General features: G+C 39.5%; 1 protein-coding gene across 2 annotated transcripts in view; it reads left to right on the top strand.

Moving 5' to 3' along the window:
- The first annotated feature begins 7,108 nt into the window (after nt 1–7,108).
- Nucleotides 7,109–14,759, top strand: part of LOC124873577 (phosphatidylinositol 4,5-bisphosphate 3-kinase catalytic subunit alpha isoform-like) — a 32,855-nt gene continuing 25,204 nt past the window's right edge. The window contains exons 1-2 of one of the 2 annotated variants that reach the window (XM_047374303.1): nt 7,109–7,468; nt 7,826–7,901. The gene's annotated coding sequence lies outside the window, so the exon portion shown is untranslated. The remainder of the gene's footprint in view (nt 7,469–7,825; nt 7,902–14,759) is intronic. The other variant, XM_047374304.1, reaches the window with a different exon arrangement.

The following is a 14,759-nucleotide window of genomic DNA, read 5'->3' as shown; positions in this document are numbered from 1 at the left end:
GCTACACCTCTGTGGTGAACTCCAGTCCCCTGAGCTGGCAAATTATGAGTAAATCATTCTCTATGTGTAAACAAATAGCGTTGCGTTACAATAATATTAATAATATTAATAACAACTTAATAATAATAAAGCAAACCAATCAAATACAAATTTTGGCTGCTGAAGCACAATACAAAAGTGAGGTGGAAGGATTTTTTTAAATGTTAAAATCTGACCATTCTCTCATGCATATGTATTCAGTAACCTTTGCTGGGATGCCCCTAAGGGAACCAACCAATTCTTTGGAAGTGACCTAATTAATTAGAGTCCACATGTGAATACTGAGGAGACCAAAGAACTCAGCCAACAGGCAGGGATAGAGTTTTGGAGATGTTCAAAGCAGGGTCAGGCCAAATAACAACATCCCAAGCTTTGGACATCTCACAAAGCACTGTTCAATCTATCAAGTGGAATTGAGAAGAGATGTCCAAACAAGAAACCAAGAAATGACCATTCAGCTAACCTGACAGGCTAGGCAATGACACCATGAATCAAAGAATTAACCAAGAGACCCACAATAATGCTGGAGGAGCTGCAGAGACCCACAGCTTAGATAATATAATCAGTCAGCAGGCATGAGCGGTTCTAGACAGGGGCCAACGGGGGCCAGTGCCCCTGTTGAACTGGTCCTGGCCCGGTTGTGGCCCATGTACTGAAGACATGATACTAAATCAATTTCTTATGATGATATGTGCTGGCACAGAAACCTTAACTAATTGGTCTCTGGGACCAAATAAATTTTTACTTTTTCAGTTTTGCTTTAACAATTAATTAACAATTAAGGTGTTGCGGTTTTTGCTTCAGCTGTATTGAGATAGTATCACAGTTTTTATCGGCTAGATCAGGGGTCTGAAACATACAGCTCGAGAGCCACAAGTGGCTCTGTGGCTCACTTATTAAATTTAACAATTGTTTCATTCTATTGTTCTGTGCCCCCATGAAAAAACTCTGGGGCCACCCTGGCAAATTTGGTCTAGAACCGCCACTGCGACAAGACCACTGTAACTTATGCAGTTAACAAATTTGGCCTTTTTGAGGGGGGGTAAGAAGAAACCCTTTGTAAAAAGAAAATCATAAGTCCTGTTTAAGGTTTGCCACACGTTTTTGTAGAGAACACCGAAAAAATTAGGGGTGTTGACCAAAGCTGAACACACATTACCCTCAACACAACATCCTGTAGGTGATAAATGATAGTAACCACATCGTGCTGGGTGGATCCATACACAAAGGGAGATGGGTGTGAGAAGAAAACCTGGTAGAAAAAGGAAAACAATAAAGGCTGGGGTGGCAAAACAATCCTAAATGTTTAGATCAAAACATATTATTACATTAGAATGGTATAGTCAAAGTCTATACCTAAATCCAATGGAGAATATGTGGCAAGACTTAAAATGTGACATGAAGAGCGCAAACAGGGGGCTGAATACAAATGCATTTTTATTTGTAAAAAGTCGAGTTTTGATTCCTCTCACTCACAGTACTCAGACAGGGAGACCAGGAGTATGACATGCTCCAACCAGACCAGAATACAGAACACCAGACATCAGGGTAGGAGACAGGTCATAGTACCAGACACGACAGAACGACAAGGAAGACAGGACTAACACAACAAGGAACCAGCCAGGCACAATGGAAACTAAAGAGCTTAAATACAAACAGGGAAAGCAAGGTGAACCAATGAATAGAGGGAACAGGTAATCAGGGGAACTAGGAACAGGTGTGGGTCAGACTCCAAGGAGGCCGAGGGAGTGAAAGCAATTAACAAGTTAAAAACAGAACTAAGGGTAAACTAAGGACCAGACCAGGAGAAATAAACAAAAACACAAACTCAAAACACTGGCTGGATATAAAAAAAACAAATTAAAGACGGTGGTTTTAATATGGAAATAGTTAAGGGGTATGAATATTGACTGGAATATTGACTGTTTCTTTGTGCCCACTGTTATGATCCTTAGGTGTTTGTGATTTAGTTTTTTTCATGATTCTGTTGTTTATGTTTTTCAAGTGTTGCCTTTTTAGTTTATTTCTGTGTGTATTGGTTCCTTAGTTCATCCTTGTATTCTTTGTACATTCTTTGTACATTGTGTTTTGTTATTATTTAATCATTTTTATTGTCTATGCTATTTCCTCGGTCCTGTCTGTGTTTTGGTCCAGTTCCTACTTCACAAGCCATGACGAGTACCTTTTTATTCTGATTTTTATTCATAATGGCAATAGCATAAATAGAAAAAAAGATGAGAATTAGTGAATATTCATTTGAAGATGAATATTCACATATTCAACTGGCATTTTAGAGAAGGGGGATAAAAACTAAACATTTTCATGCTGAGAAAAACTTTTCATTACTCATATCCTTCACTACAAAGATACAAACAGACAGCTTATTGCTAAATAGAACAACACAATAGTTTCATAAAGTTAGCAGACTCTTTGCCTACAAGCCTCAAAGATCTTTAACATGTGAATTTACCTCAAACTACAGCCACTTTTAGCTTCCTGAGACTTCTGCTTTTCAAAACTTAGCCTAAAAAAGTTCAGATGTATCACATTTTTATTAAATTAAAAGAAACCTGCCTGTCTGTCATGACCTCTATGCCATACCAATTTGGAGAATAATCACACTAATCAATTATTACTGAATTGAAGGTTATCTGACTGAAACTACATGATACATTGAGGAAACTTGAGGACATTTCATGATTTAATTTGATTAGTTGTGTCTCGTATTCTTTCACTTTGGACATCTTGCATTCACATTTTACATGGTACTGTTTTATAATTTCAAGTCAAATCTCGTTTCTTTTAAACCTGTCTCTTCCTACAGTCTCTTCCTGGTTGTTTTTTTTGTCTCTTCTGACCATATTGTTGATCAATCTGTTACAGTTTAATTAAGTTTTATGTTCATGCCTTTTGCATCATGTCCTGCAGGCTGCCTGTTGCAGCACTGCAGCTATGTAGCTAATGAGCTCACTGCCCACACCTGCTGGCTATCCTTCTTCGCCTCTGTTTCCTTGGCTCTGTGCTAGATCGTTTGTAGCCTTGGGATTACAGTTTTCCAGCCTTATTCGTGCTTATCTAAGCTGTTGTTTCTGCTTTCTCCTAAGCCTCTCATTCCTTTTGTCTTTTTTTGTCTTCAACTACCAAGAGACAAAAAAAATCATGGATGAATCTACAACAGAAAATTCTTGTGTTATTATTAGAGTAAATTGTATGACCATACATCTATATTAACTCACATGTGTATTTCAGGATAAGAAAATCCTGACTTGTATGATTATTTTAGTTGAAGGTGAAATGCATTACATCTAATAAGTTCGTGCCAGGAAAAATACATTTGGTAATGTTGGATTGCATTAAATATTTGTCTTTAAAGAAACATATGAAGTCGCAGCAACACCTTTGCATTCTATCCTTGTGAGTGCTATATTTTCAAAAAATCTTACACCATAAAAGCTATTTATCTTTGACTAAAGGTCAATTTAAAGGCATTGTTGTCTGGGTGTAAGAGTTTAAACACATCAACTTCTTTACACATAGCTTAAACACCTGCCAGACAGTTGTTTAAACCTTATACAATGTATTGTAGATTTCATAGATTCTGCTAAGGCTGAGGCATTCAGAAACTCCAGCAAATAAATATGAAAATTGGTTAGATTTTTATATAATCATTTCATATAATGACTTATGTAGGTATGAAACCTTCTTATATTAGGTATCACACCCTTTCCATAAATAAGACACAACAATCTGGTTTGGTTTGTTCACCTGAATGGAACGATTAGACAATAGGCATGTGAACCAAGTTACAAATTGCGGGGGTTCAGTGAGTTGTTTTCATTCCATAACAGCACCAACAGCTCAAAATGAATTTCCTTTCCTTACTCATGCTTGCTATACAAAGGTAATGTATAAGGTTCAGCAGCAGAGTGGTTAACCAAAAGTTTGAAGAGAAGCAGGAGAGGCTTTGAGCACTTTTGAAATCAACTACTGCTTTGGGTAAGTACATTTCGGGTCTATAATAAACACATTACCAGCAAGGAAAACTCCAAAGCTGGAATATGCCACCTTTTATGTAGTTCTGTAACCTTTGACCCTGATCAGGATGCATCAATATACTTTAGGACAAAAAAAGGAAGCTTCGTTAAAACAGGATGTAGGGAGTTGGGAAACATTGGCCTAGATACAAGCTGCTTTGATCCTTGCTTTGTTGTCGATAAACCATAACTGGATTATCAAGTTTTCTGCCAACCTTTGTTCTGCCCCCAACCATTCCTTCACTGTTCCAATAAGTAAAGGATTGCTCTCTGTTTTTTCTCACCTCCCCTCAACACTGAGATTTTGGTTGTGGATTCTGGATTGTTCCTCTGAGCCCTTGCTGTGGACATATGTCTCTTTCTACTCTCTCTCCACTTCCATACTGTATGTAAATCATCTCTTTCCAGTCCCTGCAGAATTACCCAGAATTACTCAGTGGCTTCACTTTCATAAGTCATTAAAACCATCCTCCTCCAATTTCCTAACATACCAACCAGAAGACCCTCTCCAGCCTGTTGGCCCTTTCTATGCTCAGGAGACGTTAGTCACAGAAAAAGCAACCCTTGGGGTAATTGTGACACAGTGTCTTTGTCATCTTTTAAAGATGATTAATTACTATGAATGAATGAATGAATTAAAAAATTGTTATGAATCTCACCTACAATCCGTTTGCAGAATGGAAGTTAGCCGTCGGCCCCAACCCTCTAGACAACATTTAGCAATAAACCTTCTAAACCTTTCTCTTAGTCAGTAATGGAGTTCAACTAAACAAACTTGGTTTATAACACATTCACAATGTGCAGTTTTAAACTTCTTTTTTGTCTCACTCTGATCCTTTCAAGCCTCTTTGGGTGTGTCATACCGTATGTTATTTACTTTTATCATTACTTTTAGATCAATTTATGGTCATAATGACTTTTTTAAAATTTCTTCATAGGTATTTGGTTGTTAATACCACAAGATGGACAGTTATTTACAGATCAGCTAGGGCCAGGTGCTCATTTTCTTGAGTTTTCCGTCTTGGTAGACAGGTGGCAGGGTTGTGGGCAGACAAGGCTCAACCCCACGAAGCAGTTGCTTCATAGAAGGTACACCTGCAGCAGTGCTTCTGTCATTTTTTGTATCTGTTGTGTCTTCTCAAACCTCCAGTTGGTCACAGCAGACAACTGCTCACAATGAGCTCAGTTCAGCTGGAGGTCTCTTCCTGTGACAGGGGAGTTCTCCCTTCCACTGTCACCACATGCATGCTCAGTATGAGGGGTTGCTGCAAAGTTAACGACGCGATGCAATAAACTTCTACTACATGCTGATTCAGGAGGAATAATTGCTGCAAAGTCAGTGGCTCAATCCAATTGGCTGAGCTTTCTTAGAAAATGTTTTACCAGTTGGCATAATAAACTAAACTTGACCCTGATGTTTTATAACAAGGGTTGAATTGAAATGTGTGTAATTATGTTATTGATGTTGACTCTCTATATAACCAATTTGAATTGTATATAAACTGTTTTATTGTTTGTTTTATGTTAGAAGGGCGGGTTTAATCACTAATCTGTCAAAGCTGATATGCCAAAGTGCTGTAAGCCTCCTACCACTTATATGTAACAAAGTAAGCAAACAAAGTTCATTTATATAGTCCTTTTCATACATAAAAATCAGGAACTGCTTTAGAGTAAGACAAAAAGTGGAAGACCATAGATGGATATAAATGAATAAAATAGCAAATCAAAGAAACTACAAAATTACAGAAAGCAAGAAAATGTATGCTTTAATGGAATTCTTGCATGAACAAAAGTGCGTGTTTGTGCGTAATCATATTTAATTGTGTTGATGTAGTGAAAAGACAGAGGAAGTACATTTGAAAGTCTTGGTGCCACAGAGTGGAAGAATCAATCTCCATAAGTTGAACATCTAGTGTCTCAGACTCTTAGCAACCTCTGACCTGTTGATCAGAGTTTGGGGGGAGGAGGGCGATTTCAACAGTTCAGAGATATACTGAAACATTCATGTTATGCCCTATAGGTTTAAACTCAAATCAGTCAGTAATTTTCTAGTGCTTATTCCATAGTGGGTCACAGGTGCCTATCTCCAGCAGTCTATGGACAAGAGGCAGGGTACATTCTGGACAGGTCACCAGTCCATCACAGGGCAACACACAAACAACCATGCACACACTCATTCACCTAAGGGCAATTTAGAGTGACCAATTAATGCCTAGCAGGCATTAATTCAGGGAGGAAGCCAGAGTACCCAGCAAGAACCCACACATGCACAGGGAGAACATGCAAACTCCATGCAGAAAGACTCCCAGCCAGGAATTGAACCCAGGACCTTCTTGCTGCAAGGCAACAGTGCTACCAACTGCACCACCATTCAGTCCTGAAACTGAAATATTGAAATTTATTCTAAAATTGACTGGCAGGGAAGCTGAAACTAGAATGATTTGGGATCTTCTGTTTGCACCAGGTCCTGTGATGGACTGGTGACCTGTCCAGGGTGTACCCTGTACCCTGCCTCTCGCCCATAGACTGCTGGAGATAGGCACCAGCTCCCCATTGACCCACTATGGAATAAGCAGTAGAAAATGACTGACTTACTGACTGTTTGCACCAGTGAAATTCCTACCAGCTGTGTTTTGCACAACATAAAGTTGGCTTTCAAATGGTCTGCTGATGGACTATGGAGATAACATACATTATTATAGCACCTTCTAAACTGTACCGGTGAACAAAGGAAAAGAATAAGAGCCAGAACAGAGCCTTGAGGAACCTCACAAGACAAAGCTGCAATTTCTGATATTATTTGGTTCAGACAAACACTTACTTGTCAAAAAGGTAGGGTTAATATAACAAAACCAGCGATCCCAAATAAATGTAATCTGTTAAAATACCTTCAAGTCTATCCAGTTATTTTTATATTCATGTAGTGTGGGTTCATTAAATGCGGTATTCTGGAGATAAACTCATTTTGACTTTCACGGTGTTTGTGTGTGTTTTAGAGGAAGGGAGGAGGGCCACAGACAGTCAAAGCAGAGCAGAGCAGACAGCGTGGCTGCTTTGTCGCAGTAACACCGAGTCCAGCCGAGCAGCTGCTGCTGACATCCTCAGGTGGAGTCAGTCTGACTGGGTCGACATGCCGCCGGTCAGTCTGTTCTCTCTGTGACCGCGGTTATACCGGAGGGTTTGCGCTCGGCTTGCTGTCACTGAAAGCTGGCGCTGAAAGCGAAGGGGAAAGACCGACAGCTCCCTGCTTCGACCCCGGTACCGGGAAGCCACCAACCCCGGATCGGCCGCAAGAACCCAACCGCAACGGTTGGTTAGCGGGAAGCTAACAGGCGTAAGCCGAGGATATCCGTTCACTTCGGTGTCGTCAAACAGCTCTGACTAAAAAGCGACGGGTAGGTCTTTAAATTACAAATGAAATATTTATACTGTTCTGCTGATACGTTTAATGTTTTGTTGTTTTTGGTTGGTTGTTTTTCAAAAGGGGAGGATATGGATAGCAGCATTTAGCCTACATATCCAAACAGTTGGATTCTTATTAGTCCAGGATATGTTTCTGGTATCGCAGAGGTGTGATTCCCGTGGTTATTAACTTCGTAGTCTCGTTACTTGAGTTAATTAGCTACATTTTATGTTATGCGGTGGTCATCTGTGAGCTGTCATTCCCCTAGCCAACATGAATCACCATTACTGTTATTCAGACTCTCCGTGATGTTCTGTGATTTAATTTCCTCTTTCAACAAATATTCCAGCGACAGCGTGAAGATGGACTGAAAACATGAAGGGCGGGACTGTCCAGTCATCCAAATAGGAGGGCCTCTGTCAAAGGTATGCTGCACATTTACAGTCTGTCCCCTCCACATCAGTCGACGACTGTCATCTTTCAATTAACTTGAATTCCGGGGCTAATTTCATGGACAAAATGTAACCCGATCACTGGGTCACAAGTGTTTCCATTGTACCAGTGTTTCCATGCAGCGTGGTGCAAATGGCTAAACCCTCTGTTGCCCACAAATATATCGAGCTGTGTGTTGCAGAACCTCAACAGATGTTGGGTCTTGTCCGCCCACAGAACTACTGTGTAGTTGTGTGTTTTTACTCAAAGCAAGCTGGTGTCTAGGCCAATGTTTCCCAATCCCCACATTCTGTTTTAAGGAAGCTTCCTTTTTTTTTTGTCAGGAAGTACTTTGCTGCATTCTGATCAGGGTCATAGGTTACCGAACTACTCAGTAGGTGGTTTGTTCCAGCTTTGGAGTTTTCCTTTTTAGCTCATTTCTATTGGTTTATTCTGAAAACTAACTGGATCGGTTGTTTTTTACCAGCTGGAGTATAAATATCAGTCATTTCCCGCTCTGTTTTTACTCTTCCTGCCGCATACCTTCCCTGTTACCTTCCAAACTAGGAGACTCATATTATTCTGGGGAGTGGTCCCTTTTGTACAAATATACAAGGGCACATTATGTATATTACGAGGATTTTAGCTTTATTCTATATTCAGTTTTTCTGTATTTCTAGAGATGTCCCCTATGTTTATCACCACCATCAGTTGTTGCTATATTTTCCTTATTATACAAGTAGTTAAATGTAACCATTGGATGTGAATTGTGCCTTTTTCAGTCAATTATTTGAGGAGTGGGATGGCAATAGATTGATACAAATACTATTATTGGTTTTATTTTCTATTTTGTATATAATAAAGTACACGAATATTTAGGTTAACCTTCTTTATTTTTTCTTTGCAGTTAAATGGAGTTTTAATACTTTGCCCTCTTATCTCAACTAAACGTGGATTGGCTGGCTGTTAAAACTGGTTGTAGAGATTAGAAATGTACTGTTTTGTATGAGCAGAACATTTTTGTTCATACAGCTTTAACATCAGTCAGTCAGTCATTTTCTACCGATTATTCCATAGTGGGTCGCGGGGGAGCTGGTGCCCATCTCCAGCAGTCTATGGGCGAGAGGCGGGGTTCACCCTGGACAAGTCACCAGTCCATCGCAGGGCAACAGACAAACAACCAAGCACACACTCATTCATACACCTGAGGGCAATTTAGAGAAACCAATTAACCTAACTGGCATGTCTTTGGACTGTGGGTGGAAGCCGGAGTACCTGGTGAGAACCCACGCATGCACAGGGAGAACATGCAAACTCCATGCAGAAAGACCCCCGGCCGGGAATCGAACCCAGGACCTTCTTGCTGCAAGGCAACAGTGCTACCAACTGCGCCACCATGCAACAGCTTTAACATTTAGTGCAACTATTAACTATTTCAGTGTGACTAAAAGCCACAAAACAACATTAAAACAGCAACACCAAAAAGTGTTTGCCCCCCAAAATAAGCTGTCATCTATTTTTTTTTAATAATCACTTAATCTGAATTAACAATTTACCTAAAAATACAATTTCATTCATTTTTTGCAATAAATTTTGCATTTATTGCATTGCACAAAATAAAATGTAAGCAAAGATTTGGATTTGGATCGAATGCAACGCACACCCTCACCCCTGCAGACTGTAGCCAGGGGCTTCACACACAGCTGTGTGTTTCCCTGTTTCTCTCCATCTCTGTCTTTTTCTGTTATATATGTATTTACATACTTACTTACCAAGGTCGTTGTACAGTCAAGGGGAGTATTTCCCCACTGACTGTCAACCCGGAATAAAACCTCACCTGGTGACGTGTTGATTTTATCTGCTTGTAAGGGGCGGGGCCTGAAGCACCTATGCTATTTTCTATAGTTGGATATGGAGGAGAGTTATGGCTGCTACTAGGAAAGTAAATGCTGCTGTCGTCATATAGTCTGTTTTGCAAGTGGTTTCGTCATTTTTTTTGCGGCACGGTCTGCCGGAAGTGTTTGTTCACTTGTCAGTTTGTTATACATATCATTGTATAAACGGCACCAGCTTTGAAATGCTCCTTTTCTTTAGTGAAAGTTCTGTATCAGTACTGGTTTCAAGCTGATTTTATCCACTGGTGTGTCATCATGAATAATGCAAAGCAGCTCAAATTCTGGAGACATTGAAATTATAATTTATACGTTTGAATTCCACTGAATGCAGTCCTTTTGAATCTCATTGTCTTAGCAAGCGTCTTGCTTGGCTCCTTCTGTGCTTTAGTGCTAAACTGACCTTTCAGTCGAAGGGACATGGATGTGGAAGTTGTTGATTGGGATGCTGCAGCCAGGACTTGGTAAAGCATATAAATAAATATGTTATACATTATGGACATGTGGCTATAGATAGTTGAGGATAAAATGTTTTAAAAACACTGTCTTCCAGCATGTTGTGGATCTCAGGTTATTTTCAAATGAATATTATATCGGTAAATCCTCATGTACACAAACAAGGAAGCGACTTTGACATCAGTTGGGGTTTTTGTCATGCAGCAGAAAAAACAATATCAGCAGAGTTTGTGGTTGATTTAAGCTTGTCTTAAATGTGAGGACATGGACTCAAGCTGGAATCAGAATCATCATTAAACTCAGGAATGTATTTAGATATTTGATCCTTTTGCTGGATGAAGTGAAAAGTATTTTTTTTTCCACCATTACTTTCTGTTTTTTCTTGGACCATCTTGGAAAAACCAGATTAAATATTATACAAACACGTTTATGGTTCCCGGATGTCCTCGTGAATCTGTTACCAGTTCCCTGACGGGAAACGACAATATGTTTAATGTCGCAGCCCTGAGGCCACCGTCAACTATATAACAGAGGGTGAGACGACCCACCATTTGCCTTCAGCTGGAGACTGTGACACGGTCACCAACATCTGAAGCATCACCTGGAGAAGAGTCCCGAGTGGATTTCATTTATTCTCTCTCGATGGCCAACGAAGAATTCATAACTGAGGTTTCTGGAATAAGAAGGCCAGAAATTTCACTTTGCCGATCGAAGACGTGAGTTTAACACGTAACTAAAAACAAACACGAGCTTCAAGGAGACGAATCGCCACCGTGTTTTGTCCTAGTCGACTGTGACGGTCAGATCATATTTTCCCTTTCGCCAAGGAGGCCAGAGGACGAAGATTGACCACTTTTCCTGAGGTTAACTGTGGATGCACATTAACTTCCAACTTCCACCCCACTCTCTCTCAACCCCGCTCAGAAGGAAGACAACGACAAGTAAAACCATCCTTTATTTTTGTTTCTTTCTTAGAAAGTCTGGGCAGGGTACAGGAGGTTTTAGTGCGATGAGATTCGCTATTTAATCTAATGTGTTCTGAATGAAATGAGCATGTAACCTTTTCATTGAAACTTTGATGTACTGTGTTGGATGCCTGGAAGCCGCTGTGCTACCCAGCTTTGTGTGTTAAAATAACCTCATGGTGAAATTCCCCATTTTCTTTGTCTTCAACCTTACTGCTTACTAGCTTGCCGCCAAAAGTTTTATAACCCTTTGTCTGCTCAAGAGTTGGGGGAGGTTTTATGACTGAGTATAACTGAGTTACAGTTTGAGCTGCGCCCAACCTCCGCTCACCACCACATCCCTTTCATATTATCATTTTTGCCATAACTGCTGCTTTGATCCCATATGCACCCACTGCGGTTTTGCTTTATTTTGTTTAGTTAGATATTTTACCCCTTTTGTGTAGAACTTTGCATGTTTGAGTAGGTGAAGATTATTAAATCGGAAGAATGGATTGTATCAGGCTGTGATTTAATAAATATTCACATAGATGGTAACAGTAGGCGTTCTGTGTTTATTTTGTGCAAGAGTGATTCGTCAGTCAAGATAAGGTTAAAAGTTCCACACGTTTCGGTAGAAACGGTCGATTAAACAGTGACATCTCTGGTAATAGTTATTAATTATTACCAAGTATTTAAGGGTTGTAATTATCAGAGGCGTTGAGCCACAATTACAACACCAGAAGACATCTCTGGTCTCGATTCATAAATGAGGATTTTGGTTAAGAAATACATTTTGTGAAATTATGATTTTTAATTATAATTATTGATAAAGATTAATTAATCAATAATCATAATTCTAACAATGTAAAGGTTTTTCTGCCTCTCCATGTAGTTTGTTAAATTAAGGAAGAAAAATGATATTTGTCACATCTCCATGTCTCAGCTGCAGCTGACTCACTGTGTTGTTGTTGTGTTTTATGAGTGTTGGACCTTAGCAGACTGTCTAAAGTTGTTGTCATTTCCCAGCACTGCAAGACACAAGGCTAAATGAGGTAATCATGACTGGTAACTAAAATGCAGTCTCTTTTAACCTGACTAAATTTACTTAAAAATATTTGTCAACAGTGTCACAGAAAAACCGTTGCCATTTGACGCTTGGTGTTTCTTAAACATGAAAAATGTTTAGTTTCTGTCATGGTCTTGTTTTTCATTCATTAGTGTTTTTTTTTGCTAGGAACCTAAAAAATAAGATATATTTTTTTTGTCTTTTGGTGCTTCTTTGAGCCCTTTAGCCTCAGATTTTACATTTTTAGGACAGTTCTAAGATTTATTTGTACATTAATAAGCATTAATAAAAAATGTTGGACAGCTTCACTTTATTAAAATTTACACCCAAGTTGTAATTCTAAAAGGTGCGAAGTAAGGTTTTCCAAATAACAAAAAAGAAATTCTTTAAAAATACTTATTTGTGTCAATCATTACAAACTGAGCCCTTTTTATCTCCTTGAGCTGTTGCACATCTTCACACAGTAACACCGCAGACATCCAGACACTAAACCACCCCTCCCTTTCCTACAGAGTGGAGAATAATCATGGCTAATAACCAAAATGAAAAGTGGCTAATAATAAAACAGGTAAATGTAAAAAAAAAAAACCGTGGACTCAGACTTAAGCTGACAATTACAGAGTCAGCAAAGCGCAGCTCTGGTGACAAACTTGTACACAGAGTAGCCCTGTCCCTCTTGGTTTTCAGCCTTCTACGAGGACACCCAGGATAATTTTGGGCTTGTGACTGAAGGCTACGAGGAGCACAGTGTTCAGTTAAAAGCTGACACAAATAGTCAGGATTCTGGCCATTTAGAGCCTTGCAGGCGAGGACAAGAATTTTTAAACTTAACTGGGAGCCACTGTAGGAGACTGCATATGAGAGAATTTACTCAATTTCGTAAGAAGCCTGGCTGCTGAGTCCTAAATGGCTTGGCGGTGATAAGTTGCAGATCTTTCCAGACCTATAAACAGGGCATTGCAATAGTCTAAATGGGATGACACAAATGCATTAATAATGTTTTGTATATCTGCTCGGGAGACATTTGCATGTGTTTTAGAGACGTATTTTTTCAAAAAACTATGAAACAAGAATGAGAAATAGAACGGATGTGCGTGTCGAAGTCTAAAGAATTGTCATATTTCTTGTATGGGCAAAAAGAAGCAACTGTATGGTTCATATTAGCATGCAGGTAGCTAGGAGTAATTATCATGGTTTGTGTCTTGTCGGTGGTTAAGACCAGTTAATTGTTAGTGAGCCAGTCACTGAACCGAGATGAGCATTGCATGAGGGTGTACAGCCCATCCAGCTGCCAAGTTTTAAAAGAAACATATAGCTGGATGTCATCTGCATAGATGTGTTAACAAATTATAGAAAATGCCTAAATGATGCCAGCAAATGGAAGAATATAAAATAAAAATAATAATGGGCCCAGAATGGACCCTTGTGGGACCCCACAGGTCAGAGGAGCAGAGTCCGAGTTAAATCATTTCAATTTCCAGGTGTTCTATTGCTTGATGAAAGTCTTAAAGTCATAAACACACAAACTGTGTAAACCCTCGAGTTTTCTTGAAGTAACGCTGGTTAGGGATGGGTACCGAATTCGATAATTTTATAGATACCGACCGATTTCTGTTCTACCGAATACCGATTCACGTAAAATCGGTACCATGTTTCGGTACCTAAACGCATCATTGTGACACTGAGGGAGTGGAAGAGTGGGTGATTTTCCATGCCGGACATGAACACAGCATTGCACGCACAGGAACGTAATGACGTCAGTAGCTGTGGTACGGTCAACAAAGCAAGCATGGCTGACAGAAAGAGCTTGAAAGTTTGGCTCCGCTTTTCAGAATGTGGTGCACATTACGCCCGCTGCAATATTTGTGACGTGAAATGCAAGACCAGTGGAAGGAATTCTTCTAATCTGAGGAAGCACCTGGTTAAGCACAATATTTTTTTCAAGGTTGAAGAGAGACAATTTTTGACAGCCTCAGATCTACGGCTACAACTCCTGCATTCGGTGGCGTCAGCACGCCTCCATCCGTTGGCAACTCGTCGTCTGCAGCCAGCAACATGGGAGAAGAAATGTTTGAAACAACTCAGATGTTACAATACAAACAGCTGAATGTTATTTTGATATATTTATTAAAGTTTATATACTGAGAAATAACTATGTTAAATTGAAACATTTTGAGATTTTATTATTAAACGAATTAACCTTTAATACCACATGAACACACACAAAGTACTGAAAACTGATACCGTTGAGTATCGATACCGATTCCCAGGTACCGGGCATCAGTACAGTTTCGGTTCAAATGTGAACTCTGGTATGTTTTACATTCTGTTTCTGCTCATTTTACCATTTCCTACTTTTGTGGCTTGAGTTATTTTGCACAATGTGTTTAAGTTTCTTTTTTGTAATTGGCAAAGAGGCAGATTCAACTTCTCAGGCGATTTAGCAAAAAATGTCTAGTTCCCATCAGGTAAACTGCACTAAATTTCTCT

Source organism: Girardinichthys multiradiatus, chromosome 9 (assembly GCF_021462225.1).
Source record: "Girardinichthys multiradiatus isolate DD_20200921_A chromosome 9, DD_fGirMul_XY1, whole genome shotgun sequence".
Classification (NCBI taxonomy): Eukaryota; Metazoa; Chordata; class Actinopteri; order Cyprinodontiformes; family Goodeidae; genus Girardinichthys; species Girardinichthys multiradiatus.
The sequence above is the reverse complement of the archived record's forward strand: the minus strand, read 5'-3'. Positions and strand labels throughout refer to the sequence as shown.